Consider the following 9721-nt stretch of genomic DNA (forward strand, 5'->3'; position numbering starts at 1 on the left):
GCCATGCTTCCTGTACAGTCTGTGGAACTCTGAGTCAATTAAAACTCTTCTTCATAAATGACCCAGTCTCAGGTAGTTCTTTATAGCAGTGTGAGAACAGACTAATACACCTTGTTTCCTTTATTACTCTTTCTGGAAAGCAACATTCTATTAATAATGTTTTGGTTTGAATACAAAATAGTTGTTTTAAATTACTCATTTTGAAAAATCCTGGGTTTAATTCAAATATATGCCAATATCTTCCAAAGTAAGGTAATATTCAGAGACAGTTGTTAAGATCAGATGGCATAGAGAAGTTTCTGGAATATTCATATTTGAAGACTCCTTATTAATGAATGTCTTTGACTTAAACCCCAAACTGCAACATAATTATTTGTACATTTTCATTATATAGTGTTAACAAGCTCAGTTGCAAATAAAATACTTAAACTATTTGTTTAAATAGATAAATAAAAAAAATCATGTCCTTTGTACCCTCTGGGCCTTCTTGCCCAATCTTAAATCAGTGAGACGCTTCTCTCAACCCCTACTGCCCCAGTTCAGGTCTCAACCATTCCATGTTGATTACAGGTGCATCTCAGTCTCTGTCCTCTTGATTCACCTACTGCTATATGAAGATGAGGGTCCCCAAAACATGAATCTGTCAGTGTATCTTCCTGGCTTAAAACCCTTATTATCATTAGAATAACATCCCTGAAAATTGCATATGACATGCTCCTTGCCATGTACCCAGTACCACCTTGCCTACCCAGTACCACCTTGCGCCACTCACCTTGTTAAACAATCCAGTTCAATCACACCGCACTGTTCCTGACTTATAGAAGGTCCTTGCCTATTCACTTTGGTGTCTTTGCACCTGTGGCTCCCTGTGCCTGCAGAAACTCTGCGGTCTTCAGCTTTTCGCTCCTATTCGTCCTATAAGGCTCACATCCGATGAGTCTAATGCTCATTTAAGTAATGGCAGAAAAACTAATTCAGAAGGCTTCACATTTTATAAAGACAAAATGTAATATTAAGGTAGATTTCAAAGCAAAAATAACTAAAATTAGTAGAGTACTTGACCACAAGTAAAAGATTGGTTAAAATAGATCCAAAATCCTAGAAACAGAAAGAAGAATCTGTGTTGACTGAACATGGCATTTCAAGTTAAAGCCAGGAGGAAGATACACAAACTTTGCTGCTGAAACAGTTTGGGGGGTAACGAGGTTAAAAAAACACTAACCTAGGTCATCATAGACCCCAACAAAAAAATTAAGCAGTTCAATTATGACCAAAAATGATAAAGTAGTAAATATTTATTTGAAATAGATGTGTGTCTGTGTATGTGTATGTTACCAGTGGGAGGGATATAATGGCTTTTAAAAATATAAAACCGAAAGAAAAAATAAAAATCAAACAGATGAAAATTCATGTAACTCTAGAAAAAGTCTTATTAGTCCAAAAAGCATTAACAAAATTAATGAGAAACTCATTCATTTAATAGCTTTAACATTTTCCAGACTCAGGGAGCCCAAAACCAACTTGTGATGTTACTACATCAGGCTGTTTTATTTTATCTTACTTTTTATTGTGTTTTATTTTATTTGGACAAATACAGGGTAATGCTACGCATCAGACATTGTTTGAAACAGTTTATTAACTTGTTCCTCCTGCTTGAAGATCAAAGTGCTGAGAGACATGGTGACATGTCTAGTTTTCTTTAAGCGGACGTGGTACTGTAACAGTAGAATAAAAAGTGTTAAGGTGTTGTAATCTGAGCAAAGGAGGGAAATATAAATAAAAATAACCCTGTTTTCTTTATGCTTCATGAATAGCACCTATTTATCATGACCAAAGAAAACTATTTTTAAAAAATCAATTGAACAAAATATACAAACAGTTATACATAGACCAAGCATTGGTTCAGGAATCTCATTAAGCTAAGACATGTAGATATTTGAAATAAAATGTATTACAAAATGATTTAGGATATACCAGATGTCCATAATTCTAACATCTTCTGCTTTTGAATAACTCACACTATAATAAGTTATGCAAAATTTTATAAGCAAAAGTGTATGCAACAGCTGAGACACAACCACTCTGTATTGTTACATGCTAATGACATTATAGTTGCTAATGACCAGTTACAGATTTGTTGCTGGCATTATCTACACAAATAATAGAAGCACACGGGTTACAATATTATACTGTACTTTTATAATTAGGTAAAAATTAATAAAAATGCTAATACTTGGAAAAAGCTAAGGTATCGCAAACTTCAAAAAAAATAAGAGGAGTTGTAAATCAGCAGGTATGCTGAGAACAGAGACTCTTTAGACTTAGTGGGTTGCTCATTGGACTGAAGCCAGTTGATGCCACGTTCAATCAGGAAAGAAAAGAACAAAATTAAAACCACTGATGAAAGCTCAGAAATAAACCACCTGACCTATGTCTAAAGGAAGTAGGTAATTAGGGGTTAGGTAGTATGTAGCTCTCCAGAAAGTGAACCCTGACTTTCACATATTTGAGTTTAGTACACGATTCTGAAATGCATCCTATTTTAAGGTAAAATTTTATTGATATATAAAACCAAGAAATGCTTGCAACTCATAAGTGTACAGCTGAATAAGTTATCATATTCTATTCCAAATGCACCTGTTTAATCCCCACCCAGGTCAAGAAATAAAACATTACCTGCAACCCCAAAGCTTTCTTTATTTTTCCTCACCTCTCTCCTGACTACAGATAACTACTAGGGTAGACTTGTTTTACTTGTCTTGAGTTTTTCGTAGGTAGAATCGTTCAGTATGTATTTTTCGCCTTCCTTTCTTCCATTCTTTTTTCATCTTTTGTTTCTTCCTCCTTCCTTCTTTTCTTTCTTTCTTTTTGGGGGACTTTTTTGGTTGTCTTCTTTTGCCCATTGTCACGTTTGTGAGACATATTTCTGTTACTGCCTGTTGTGGAAGCTTATTCATTGTCATTGCTGAATGATATAATGTTGCATAAATATAAAACTATTTATCAATGCTGATTAAGAGACAGTACATTGTTTCCAATTGTGAAAGTTTGATATCATGTTTGTAATTAAAAACAGTGCTGTATCTGTCCTTTGTGCCATGTATACATATTTCTATTGGGCAGACATTTGGGGTGACATTCCAAGGTCATTGGATATGAATGGTTTGTGTTTTCATTTTCTAAAGTGGATTTATGAATTTATGCTCACACCTTTAATTCATATTTTTACCAATACTTGGTTTTTAACTTTTTAAAATTACAATCATTTTGGTATCTGTATAGAAGTACTCATTTGGTTTTAATTTTCATTTCTGTAATTACTAATGGACTTGACCACTTTCCGTGTTTATTGCCCTTTTGAAGATCTTCATTGGGAAGCACTTAATATAAATCTATTCACATATTTCCATCAGTCTTTCAGTGATCTTTTTATTTTCTTGTATAAACAACTGTTAGATACATTCAAATGTATTTACATATTTGTATGGAAGGTATTTTATTTTTGAATGCAAACTCTTTGCAAATTATATGTGTTGAAATGTCTTGTCCAGGTCCATGTCCATGGCCGGCCTTTCTCAGTTCTCTTTGCTTTCAGGTTTATAAAAAATGACACTTTTAAATAAAATGATCATATATTAACGGCTATGCTATGATTTTCTTCAAGAGGATTTTCAACAAACAGGGTGCTTTGGATATGCAGAGTTTCTTGAGTATGATAAAGCTCAAATTATAACACTTTATTCATGGTTAACACATACATTTTGAATAAGAAAAATGTTCCAACCTGAAGTTATGAAGATATTTTTCTATGTTTGTTTTTGTAAATGTTTTATTATAAAACACTTAAACTACATTCAATCTGTACTTGATTTTTCTACATGTTATGAAGTAGGAGGTTTTTTTTTTTAACCGGCATATCCAATTGATATGAAACAATTTATTGTAATGTTCTTCCTATTGCCATTGCTCTGCCATTTCACTTTTATCATAAATCAAATGTCCACTTATGTACAGGTATACTTCCAGATTGTCTGTTCTAGGTTATTGGTCTATTTGTCTCTGCAGACTATTTTTAAGGCAGCCTTATAACCTAGTCTCGGTATTGGATAGAGTAAGTCCTTTTCCTCTATTCTTTCATTGATTTTCTACAAACTTTAGATTATCTTTTCTTCCACTAGAGGTCCTGTAGATTTTGATTAAGATTTTATTGAATCATAAAAAGCATCTAGGAGAGTTGACACCTGGTCCCCAGGATCTAATGGCAGTGACATTATGTCTGTGAGGTGGAATGCTGCCAGATCTGAGAAGCTGATTAATTGTTGTGCTGCATCCTTATTTCATGTAAGGCTAACACACCATTCTGAAAGATACACATGCCACTGTCAGTGGCTTTAATGCAGAATATTTCCAAGCATATGAAACCCTCCTTTTAACCAGGCACCATGGCTCAAGTCTGTAATACCAACACTTTGAGAGGCCAAGGCAGGCGAAGCACTGGAGCCCAAGAGTTTGAGACCAGCCTGTGCAACATGGCAAAATCTCATCTCTACAAAAAGATAAAAAATTTTGCCAGGTGTGGTGGTGCATGCATGTAGTCCCAGCCCAGCTACTTGGGAGGCTAAGGAGGGAGGATTGCTTGAGCCTGGGAGGTCAAGGCCACAATAAAATGTAAATAAAAAATAAAAGTGAGCCAAGATCATGCCACTGCACTCCAGCCCAGAAGGTAGAATAAGCCTATCTCATAATAATAATAATAATAGCAATAACTAAAAACCAACCAACAAAACAAACTAAAGCAACAACAACAACAACAAAATATTAGACCCTTTTTGCTCTGGAGCTGTGCTCACTCTCATCAGGGACACGCTAGCATTTGGCAGCAGTGGACGTGCTCTTGGCGGTAGGCACATGTGGCTCTGAAAGTTATCCAGGGTCCCAGAAATCTGATTACATCACATATTATATTGAATGTAATATGAAATATGTAAGAGGTAATGCTTGATTGAATTAGTGAAAATATGATGAACTATGTCAATTGAAGAGTTTTTCTCATAATAAAGAAAGAAGAAATCTTTGAAAATTACCTAGATTAGGGATTGCAGTAAGGTAAAAACAAGTATGGGATGCATTTGAAAAGCAGAAATAATATAGTGCTTTGATGGTTAATATTTGTTATCAGAACATTCTAAAATTATATCTGAAATATGGAAAGTCAATTTAAGGAAAGAGAATAGCTCCTAGACCAGGAAAATGTCACTGTTATCTGCCACTTGAATACTATATGAAAAGCCAATTGCCTTCGAGTGAAGTGAAATTTCCACACAAGCACAAGATGCTGGTGCTGCTTTTCACACATGGCGATACCTGATCATCAGCTAGCCAGGGTTGCTGCTTTACGTGGCTAATGACTTTGTAGCACTCTGGAACTCTCAGTGTCCTCACTGAATGTTTCCTCCACCTCTTTGCACTGAGAATCAAATGTATGCACCGAATTCTGCCACTCTGCACACAACTCAGAAAGTGCACATGTGTCTTTCATGCATTCTGAGCCACTACCAGGCCACCACTTTTCCATCCCCATGAAGATACTATTCTGAGTGCACTCCCTTGTCATATGTTCTCATTTACTGAGGCGTTTGCCTCTTGCATCCTATTCTAGCTGGTAGACGTAGCCACACAGGCAATTCATCTAACATTAGTGCCCTAGGTATTTGTCCTCCTAAACTCTAATGATCTTGAGACGTTTTATTTCTGCCACTGATTCTTTGACTACTATATTTTTCTCCAAACCATCAGCTATCTTCTGTCTTCAATTGCTTTTTTAGCATGTTAATACTTTATTACATTAATTCAATCAATATACTCAAACTTTTTTACCTAATTGTTCTAAAAACTGGACTCAAACTTCATACCTGAATTAACCCTTTGCTCCCCACTACTTTAATTCCTCCTACTTCCTCTTTAAAACAGAGTGATGTGGAGAAAATTTCAAAATGATATAGATCAATGTCATGGCAAATTCACAATATTCACACCAAGCACATTGCTTTAGTTTGACAGATTTTCATATTTCTCTAGGCTTTTTCTTCCTATATCTACAATAGCAATGTACAAGCTTTTTCAAACTCTTAAAATTTTTTTATGCCATCAGAAACCTCCTCACTCATAGTCAATATCCTTGACTTACGATTGTGCAGATTTAAAAGGCCATCAAACAGATTTATAAGTTTTCCTTATAGTAGGGAAGTAAAAAGCTGCAAGGAACATTTTTTCCACCCTAACAATGACAGAATACTAGATAATCTACAAAATTAGAACTTTTTGTTGAACATATTAGATAGCAAATTTCACAAGATAATCAGCTGAACTTAATTCTGAAGAGTGACAAGTTTATTTAAGAAGAGATGGACAACGCGAACTGGTTCACATTTGGCGGACTATGGGAGGAACGGGCAGCCACCATTGAAGTAGATTAAAAAAAAAACTTCAATTCTCATAAATTGTTAAAGAATTGGGCAGAAGACATATTCGAAGAGAGCAAAGACTTTCTTGTCAGAAACCGCATGTTAGAAAACTATAGTGATGTCTGTAAAATATTGAGAGAAAAACAAATATAAATCAAGAACTCCTTATCCACTGAGAGTTCCTTTCAAAACTGAAAGTGAAATAAGACATTTTTAGACAAACACAGGCTGTAAGAACTCACTGCCGGTAGCCCTGAATACAAGAAAATCAAAGGACAGGCCGGGCGTGGTGGCTCACGCCTGTAATCCCAGCACTTTGGGACCTGGAGGCGGGCGGACCTGTACTCGGGCGGCTGAGGCAGGAGAACCACTGGAACCCAGGAGGAGGATGTTGCAGGAGCTGAGATGGCGCCACTGCACTCCAGCCTGGGTGACAGAGCGAGAATCCATCTCAAAAAGGAAAATACAATAATTGTAAAGGACGTTCTTTAGACAGAAAGAATATATGTGATACAAATTTAGATTGACGTGAAGAACACAAGAAATAGAAAAATTGAGAGTAAATGTGAAAAGATAATTGACTATGAATAACAGAAAGAAAAACAAGGTTTTGGGAATATGTAACAGGCAGACATAAAATACATGACAAAAAGACCAGAACGAATGACTGGAAATTGAAATGTATTGCGGTAATATTCTTACGCTACATGTGAAGTAGTATAACGTTTCTTGACGGTGCAGTGTGATAAGTCAAAGCTGCATATTATAAATACTAATGCAACAACTGAAGTGAAACTAATAAGCAAACAGTAAGATAAAATGGAGAATGAAAAATGCTCACTTCCAAAGGACAGAGAAGAGGGAAATACAAACAAAAAACGCCTGAAGTGGGTGCAAAAGAATGAGATGGTAGATTTACCGATAGCCAATAATGTCAATAATTACATTAAGTATAAATAATCTAAAAACAACCATTTAGTGTCGGTATTGTCAGACTACATAAAAGCAAATATCCTGTTTATGAGAAGCTGATTTTAATACAAAGACATGTAGACATGAAAAATAAAGGTTGGAAAAAAATGAACAATATAATCTTTAATCAAAAAATATTAATATTAATATTTATATAAAACAAAGTAATCTTAGAACAAATATGCTTTTCAAGAAAAAAGATGGGCATTATATAACTAAAAAGTGACTGGTTCACCAATAAGATTTAACAACCTTAGGAATTGGTGAACTTAACTACAGAGCTTCAAAAATGCAGTTCTTAAAATCCTAAAAGAAATGAACGGAGAAATAGGCAAATCCGCCATTATCATTAGATATATCAACAGTACTCTCTTGGATATTGATAGAACAGGTAGAAAAAAAATAACAAATAAAGAGAAGACGAGAACCTATGGACCAATACAACCAAGAGCAGAATAAACATTCTTTTTTATTATTTTTGATTTTTTAAGTTCTGGGGTACATGTGCAGGTTTGTTACACAGGTAAACGTGTGCCATGATGGTTTGCTGCACCTGTAAACCCATCACCTAGATATTAAGCCCAGTAGGCATTAGCTCTTTCCCCTAATGCTCTTCCCCCCCACCGCCTTCCCCCAACAGGCCCCAGTGTGTGTTGTTCCCCTCCCTGTGTTCTCATTGTCAAGGAGAGGAGGGAGGTCAAGGCTGTGAGTCGAGATCATGCCACTGCTCTCCAGCCCGGGAGGTAGCATAAGCCTGATCTTGTATCCTGAGACTTTGCTGAAGTTACTTATCAGCTTGAGAAGCTTTTCGGCTGAATCAATGGGGTTTTCTAGATACAGGATCACGTCATCTGCAAACGAAGACAATTCGACTTCCTCTCTTCCTATTCGAGTATCCTTTATTTCTTTCTCTTGCGTGATTGCTCTGGTCAGAAATTCCAATACTATATTGAATAAGAGTCATGAGAGAGGGCATCCTTGTCTTGTGCCTGTTTTCAAGGGGAATGCTTACAGCTTTTGCCCATTCTGTATGATGTTGGCTGTGGGTTTGTCATAAATGGCTCTTATTATTTTGAGTTATGTTCTTTCAATACCTAGTTGATTGAGAGATTTTAATATGAAGGGATGTTGAATCTTACAAAAGGTCTTTTCTGCATCTATTGAGACAAACATGTGGTTTTTGTCTTTAGTTCTGTTTATGTGATGAATTACATTTACTAATTCGTGTGTGTTGAACCAGCCTCGCCTCCTGGGGATGAAGCCAACTTGATGATGATCTATGAGCTTTTTGATGTGCTGCTGGATTCAGTTTGGCAGGTGCTGCTGGATTGTTTGACAGTATTTTATTAAGGGTTTTTGTTTTGATGTTTATCAGGGATATTGGACTGAAATTGTATCAGGTAGAATTCAGCTGTAAATCCAGCTCAACTTGGGCTTGTTTTGGTTGGTAGGCTATTTATTACGGCCTCAATTTTAGAACTTGTTATTTGTCTATTCAGGGATCCAACTTCTTCCTGGTTCAGTCTTGAGAGTGTGCATGTTTCCAGAAAATTATCCATTTCTTCTAGATTTTCCGGTGTATTTGTATAGAGGTGTTTATAGTATTTTCCAATGGTTGTTTGTATTTCTGCAGGGTCAATGGTGGTATCCTCCTTATCATTTCTGATTGTGTTTATTTGAATCTTTTATCTTTACTTCTTTATTAGTCTAGTTAGAGGTCTATTTTATTGATTTTTTTTCCATAAAACCACCTGCTGGATTTGTTGATTTTTTGAAGGGTTTTTCATGTCTCTATTTCTCTTCAGTTCTGCTCTGAGCTTGGTTATTTCTTGTCTTCTGCTAGCTTTGAAGTTTAATTGCTGTTGGTTCTCTAGTTCTTTTAGTTGTAATGTTAGGGTGATAATTTGAGATCTTTCTAGCTTTTTGATGTGGAAATTTATGCTATAAATTTCCCTCTTAACACTGCTTTATCTGCACCCCAGAGATTCTAGTACGTTGTCTCTTTGTTCTCACTGATTTCAAAGAACTTAAGGATTTCTGCCTTAATTTCATCATTTACCCAGAAGTCATTCAGGAGCAGGTTTTTAATTTCTGTGTAGTTGTGTAGTTTTGAGTGAGTTTCTTAATCTTGAAGTCTAATGTGATTGCCCTGTGGTCTAAGAGACTGTATAATTTCTGTTGCTTTGTATTTGCTGAGGAGTGTTTTACTTCCAATTGTGTGATCAATTTTAGAGGGAGAGAATGTAGATTCTTTTAAAGCGCACATAGAAAATTCTCCAAAATAG

Source organism: Macaca thibetana, chromosome 5 (genome assembly GCF_024542745.1).
Source record: "Macaca thibetana thibetana isolate TM-01 chromosome 5, ASM2454274v1, whole genome shotgun sequence".
Taxonomy (NCBI): Eukaryota; Metazoa; Chordata; class Mammalia; order Primates; family Cercopithecidae; genus Macaca; species Macaca thibetana.